The 6,956-nt window shown below is 41.2% G+C and overlaps 1 long non-coding RNA gene across 1 annotated transcript; it reads right to left on the bottom strand.

Annotated features, from left to right (window-relative positions):
- Positions 1–3,317: 3,317 nt before the first annotated feature.
- Positions 3,318–5,667, bottom strand: LOC142878794 (uncharacterized). Its single transcript, XR_012925043.1, has 3 exons — positions 4,529–5,667; positions 3,563–3,678; positions 3,318–3,468 (listed from the first exon to the last, which is right to left on the bottom strand). It is a non-coding gene; the product is annotated as an uncharacterized LOC142878794 (long non-coding RNA).
- Positions 5,668–6,956: the final 1,289 nt, after the last annotated feature.

Raw genomic sequence — 6,956 nt, 5'->3', positions numbered from 1 at the left:
TTGAATTATGAAGGTATCCCATTCATTAGATTTTTGTGAATTTTAATATGTGAGAATAGAGTGAAAGGTGAAAGTAATCAAGGCTCCTTTACATTTTCAACACTGAGGTAATTTCATACTCCACTGAGCGTGGAAGTGTTTGCTGTTAGCCCTTGATTTATTATGGTGCTGCATGAGAATATTTGTCAGGGTCTGAGCATATTAAACAGTGGTGGCGGCATAGGCTACAGTCAAAATCATCATAATGGCTATGTTAAGTTTTATGCTAAAATTGTTTGACTTAATCAGTGAGGAAAACATCTATGATGTTTGAAAAAAAAACTTTTAATGATATGGCCATAAAATACTTTCACTTTTGATACCTTTGGTTCATTTTGACGAAAGCCCTTTTCAATGTTCACTATACAGATACGTGGGGGGCCTCTAACCACAAGGATGTTAAAGACTGCTGAGCTGACAGCTGGCCAGAAGACACGCACTGACTCACCCTGCGTGAGGAGAGTGAGCCACAGAAGGTCATTGCTGAAAGGACTGGCTGAAATCCCATTCATGGACAGTTGACTGGAAGGAAACGATGTGATGGGAAAAGGTGCAACAAGCGACAGCACTGAATGCAGCCCGGAGGGAATTGACGAGCAAGGGTGATTTGAGAGAATGGGGAGAAGTAAGTACGTTTTTCACTACGTTTGGTAGACCCTCTGTTGCAGCAACACTCCCTTCCCTTTCCACTCACTAATTTTCCTCTGTGGTTTTTATACTGTACCAAACTGAGATACAAATACCTTCTGTCTTCTACCTGTACCATTTTCTGTCTTCCGTCCTCTATCTTCCATGGTTTGGGAACAGATTTGAGCAGCCAGGAGGAGCAAAGCACATCTCCACATAGTCTGGCTAGACCTGGCCAATGCGTATCGGCCTCTTCCCCACCTGCTGAACTTCTATGCCTGCTACACAACCCCGGGAAGTCTCCACCAGTTGGCACCGGCTGGAGGAAGGGATAGCGATGGTCCGTTCCATCTCCCCGATCCTATTCACAGCAGTGTTTGAGCCTATCCTGACAGGCAGCAGGCAGGTAGCCCGCTGAGTTAGAGCTCAGTCAAGGCAGCGTCTGGCCAGCTCTACTGTACATGGACCATGTTACCACTCTCTCTCCAGTCAGCCACCCGCACTTCTAGGAAGTGATAGATTTTGAGTTCATCCCCCCTCCGTTCCAACAGTAGTTTAATTACGATCCGCAGACTGGTCCTGCCAATCATTCTTGTTCTCAATATGAGTTGTTTTTTTTTGTTTTTTTTTTGAGTGAGTGCAACTTGTTAAGCCATACTAAATAAAAGATAGCTTATTGTGGTGTTTTCATATGCCAGAAGGACAACAGTCATCTTGCGGTGATGTTCAGTGAACATGCTTATATGCATGCTGAATGCATTGCATATAAGCATGTTCACTGAACATCCCCACAAGAGAACATGCATGCAGCATGCATGTACATCAGCACTGCACTCTCCAATCATGACTGCAGCTGCTCCATACGACACCCTGATGTACACAGTATATCTTGTGTTGTAAAACTTTAAATTTTACACCTATCACAACACTGCTAAATAAGCAAATGTGTCCGTTGTTCACAAACCAGATTGCAATGGCACCACATTGATTTGCGAGGACAATTTGTATGCAAACAAATCGTATGGATTCTCATTTAAAGGTCCAGCGTACTGATTATCTGTCTCCGTTCGTTGTACTGGATGGCTGCTTCGTCCCGGTCGCAGTGATTTGTTCTCATTGCCTGCCGGGGCACTGAACTTAGAAGACACGGATCGTGTGAGTGCGGCCAAATCTCTTTCACACTGACCGAACGAAAAAAAGGAAACAACAGTTTTAATTGTTACCGTGGCACTTTCTATACATAACTATATATATATATATATATATATATATATATATATATATATATATATCGAGCATCATTGGCTGATAAGCTGTGGATTCACTGCTAATGGTGGGGCGTCGTGTCTAGAAATAGAACATTTTATATAAATGAGTTTTCTGAAATGAGTTTTCACTTGAATTCATTACAGCTCTTTAACTGGCTTGTCGTCAGCGGGGAAGCGCCTTGAGACCATAAGCAGATCTTTCTGCTAATTGCATACAGAACTGATAACCCATGCACTACCATGCAAATTTCCCCATCGTGGGATCAATGAAGGTCTTCTTCTTCTTCTTCTTCTTCTTCTTCTTCTTCTTCTTCTTCTTCTTCTTCCTTTGTTTCTGTTGACTGTTTTGCCATGCGTTAATTTATTTGGCCAGTGTCAATATTTAATATATTCGACCCATCAAGCAACCAGTTCTGCCCCACACACAGAATTCGTAATACATTGCAGTCTACCCGTCATCCCATCATTAATTCATGGGTTTGTATTTGGAGGACCTTCCAATAACCAATAATATCTCTCGCTCGCCTCAGGAAGCAGGTGTGCTGCTGCATAAGCACTATCAACATGAGGGCAGATTTACCAGGATTTCTAGACAAAGACTGACACCTGTGTGAGAAATGGAAAATCAGTTGCATTGTATAAGTGGAGATTCATTGGCCATCGTCAGAGGTCTCTGTGATGGCACATTGACTATTGTGTGGTTGCTTGCGCATTAAAGCAGGCTTTTCTTTTTTATTGGTGCTTCAGCCAGGTATTGGTTGTTGTGAGTGTATGAAAGTAAGATGCAGCTCATGAAGGGCTAAGTTGTGTGAATCTTGTGTACTTTGGGGTCAAATTGTTCTTGTTGAGTGTTCTCCAAACCTCATGCAACTGGACTGAAGCAATGTGCCTTGAGGAGGTCCACAATTCCTGCTTATACCACTATATTATATATTAGATATTTGAACAAATGTTTTACATATGAGATAATTCCTCATGACAAACGTGCAAATGTCTAAAATGAATAGAATTGTACGATTATTCTTGTATATTTGTTCATGTTCTCTTGTGATGTTCTCTCTGGGAACTGCATGTGGTAACTTATCTGAATCTTTTTTTTTTTTTTAGACTAAACCCGAAACGTTCCCCTATACTGACACTCCAGGGTTCATATTTTGAATTGCAGCATCTCAGTGAGTGCCCTATACGAGGGTGAAGAGGACCTCTGGACTGCCGTGCCTTCATTAGCCGAGGGGAAACTGTTTCCAGCGATAGGAGAAGACCCTTGCAGAAGGTAATATCTGGAGATGTATTTCAGGATCAAGAAAGAGCACTACAGTAAAAACAGCCACATGTTTTTAGTTAAGAACTGTTACTGTTAAAAAAAAAAATAATAATTCTCATTAAAACTTTTAATTAGGTTAGTCATAGATTATTACAAATTAAGGGCACTGTTTCAATGGCTTCCTTGTTCCAGTTCCAACACTGCGAAGATCGCACTCCTCTTGGCATAAACTGGAGTAGAACCTTTTTAATCCTCTGAAGGTTCTCTGGCCTGAAAGCACAGTTTTCAAAGCAGTCGTTATGCTTTTACCACACTGGTAGTGTAACATTATTGACACATGAATCTTTTGAGCAGGAAAGCGTACTCATGTTGTGAGAGCATCGCCTCTTCACAGCGTGTCCATTGTTTGCACAGCAGTAACATTTTTCCTCTCCAATACATCCAGTCAGTGGTGCCAGACTCACCACCTCTCATGGTGTCCTACACAGAGAGAGAGAGAGAGAGAGAGAGAGAGAGAGAGAGAGAGAGACAGAGACAGAGAGAGCGAGAGCGAGGGAGAGAGAGAGAGAAGAGAGAGATTTTACCCCCAACTCCTCACAATGAATTGAGGTTTCAAAGAGTTTACTCTGCTTTGGTTTAAAAGACCAGTGCAGTTCAATAATGCCAAAAGGAAAATATGGCGCAAAGAAATCTCTCGATGGCCACGAAAATCCTGGGCTTTGTTCTCTTCTCAGCACAGCATTTACAGCACGTTGGACCTCCAAACCCTCAGGGCTGCAGAGCTCTGCAGATAATGAGCCAAACATCTGTCCATTCACCATTTTCCCACAAACACAGGACACGGGACATGGTGTGAGCACACAGCTCAAGGGTGTCTAGGCTCGTTCCCTACATCTATAGGTGAAATGTAAGGCACGATCGCGAGCACTGCTTGTATGTCCACACCCATCCACAGACTCAGGTGACAAAAGCGGTATTGATCTTGTTTAGGAAAAGTAAGCGTTGAATGTCAGCAAACCTAATTTAAACCATTTACAATACAACCACAAATGTTTTGTGTTGTGATGGATAGGAATGTTTCGGTTATTGTCACACAAAAGAAACACAATAGGCTCTGTTCTGACTGAACATAAAAGTAATGCCTTTAACACATTTCTTTAAATATTATCATTTTTCCGAGAACAAGCAAAATAGAAAAACGATGGAAATCTCACTTCATCCATTTGAAAAAATGTTGATATCATTTCATTGACTCTGAAGACATTGATATTAATACCAGCCCTGAAATGTAATATCCCGGGAAGTGCAATAACATTTACAAGACACACACCTCCGCCAGGAAGGGACACGTATTGCTTTATCTTTTTGTTGGGCTGTGGCTCATTGCCAACCACCGAGCTCCTCCTCTTCTCTTCCGTCCTCCTCCGCCTGTTCTTTGTCCTCCGTCTCCGCCATCATACTCCTGCAGCCCCACCTTGTTGCCTGTTATTTCTGTGGGTAAGCTGGAGCTCACTGTGGAATTGGTCCTATTCTATTTCATGGCTCACACCTGACACACACACACACACACACACACACACACACACACACACACACACACACACACACACAGACACGCACGCACGCATGCACGCTCGCACACCGTGAGTCCCAGTGGAAAACTGTAGGTCATGTTATGGATTGAATACATTGGTAAGTGACAGCACACCAGATGTGATGTGAAAAACACTTGTACAATAGTACAGAATGAAATACATACTTACACGAGATGACTGTGTCCCTAGGGGACTGCCTGGCCCAGTGGATTAAAAAGAGCAACATTACTCTCAAATCTCCTCCTCCTCGTCTGGACAGATATATTGAGGATACTGAAATTGTATTCAGTAGTAACTGCAATTATTTATTTTATTTTTATTTTTTTTAATTCCACCTGATTAAGGCTCCTTGCGTCATCAACTGCTTCTCTGTTTGTATGTGGGTGTGCGTGTGCGTACAAACAGACGCATCCCATGAACTAATTTTATCAACACACTCCCTGGAGCCAAACAACACAGGGAGATTGAATCAGTTATTGATCTCTGTTCTCCTTCGTTAGAGCAGCGCAAAATAATTTCTGTATTGATTCCACTCTTTAACCTTTGACTTATTTGATCACTAAGATTGTTTTTGCCTCTTTCTCCTGAACCACCAAATTATTTGTTTGCATTTTGTGGAACCACTAAGATAAAAAATAAATACATTATTATTATTATTATTATTATTATTATTATTATTATTATTATTATTATTATTATTGTTGTTGTTGTTGTTGTTGTTGTTGTTGTTGTTGTAAATCCAGTTTTTCCTGCCCTGGAGTCCACTGTCTAAAATTGACACAACACATTGTGTCTGACTGACCTTTGGGTGACCTTTCTCTTATGTGAAAATTTAGATTATTCTGACTTTGTTTCTTTCTTGGGTCTTCAAAGTTCATCATCCTTTGCTGAAAAAAAAAAAAAGAATTCATATAAAATGTAAAGTCTTGAATTGACAATGACAATAATTGGATATGTATATAGAGTTTGGATTTATAAAAAGACTCCGCATAGACGCTGAAGACGCAAGGGCCATATCCACAAAGATCACCCGTAATCGCTGAAACTTTAGTGTCGTACCCACAAAAGGTTCCTCCCACTTCCCAGCTGTAAAACTGCCCACAAATACGGCGCCTTGGGAGCCAGGAGTGCAAATTGCCGTCTGGTAACATGGCCACAGTTTGAGCCTGAGATCATTAGGTATGAATACGCATGTGGTTGGGGGTGGTGCGGCAAAAAATTCTAATACAAGAAAAATCTATTTCTTTGATTTCAAAAAAACTCTCCTTTGTGCCTCCATATTAGCTTGACTGCTGACACTATCAGAAGGCTGTCAAGGTGCATCAGTCTAATGTGCGATGTTATATATTGGATGTTGTATATTTCACAGTTACCGCCACCTGCGTGCAATTGGGAGCTGTTCTGTAGCTGATCTGATCTCATGGCTTTATAATCTTTTTTGTTATTTAAAGTTGAATAAGAACAAACATTTGGATTAATTGTAACGTTAAAAATGTTGCTTTGATGTGACCAACAGATGACATGATATAAGTCATAGAATTTACAGCGCAGTGATATTTAGTACTGTGCAAAAAGCTACTAAATGATGATGCATCTATGCGAGCATTTGCTTTGCACAACAGATGGCAAAGAAGGGCACATCTGCAAACACTTCTGCTGAGTTATTTCTTACGTTGTGACGCAAGCTTGCACACACACACACACACACACACACACACACGCACACACACACATTTATGCTGTCATAGAGCTACTGCTTATAGCACTCTGCAGTAAAAAAATAAATTAAAAAAACCCAACTGAAGAGAAGATAATGTAATTAGGGGTGGGGGTTGTGTGAGGTCACAATGAGTAACATACTCTTGGGGGTCAAATGAGAATGAGAGGGACAGTGACAGAGGACCTTCCTGCTGCCTTAAAGAATATACTGACCTTTTCAGACAAATTCACACCCTTTCAACATCTCCCTTGTGAATCTCACAAACAAAAAAAAGGCCTCAAATGTCTCCCTCTGTCTCTCACTTGAGCTCGTTTCTTACGTAAACATTGCTCAGTGAAGAAAACCCCTTGGATTTCTTAAGCTGCTCTTAGCAGGGAAATTGCTGTATTAATTTGCTATTAGTAAGGCTGAATGAGCCATGAGCTGACAGCAAAACTATTTCG

The sequence above is a fragment of the Nelusetta ayraudi genome, unplaced genomic scaffold (genome assembly GCF_046127955.1).
Source record: "Nelusetta ayraudi isolate G7.1 ecotype Tasmania unplaced genomic scaffold, CSIRO-AGI_Nayr_v1 ptg000006l, whole genome shotgun sequence".
NCBI lineage: Eukaryota > Metazoa > Chordata > Actinopteri > Tetraodontiformes > Monacanthidae > Nelusetta > Nelusetta ayraudi.
This window is presented reverse-complemented; position numbering and strand designations above follow the sequence as displayed.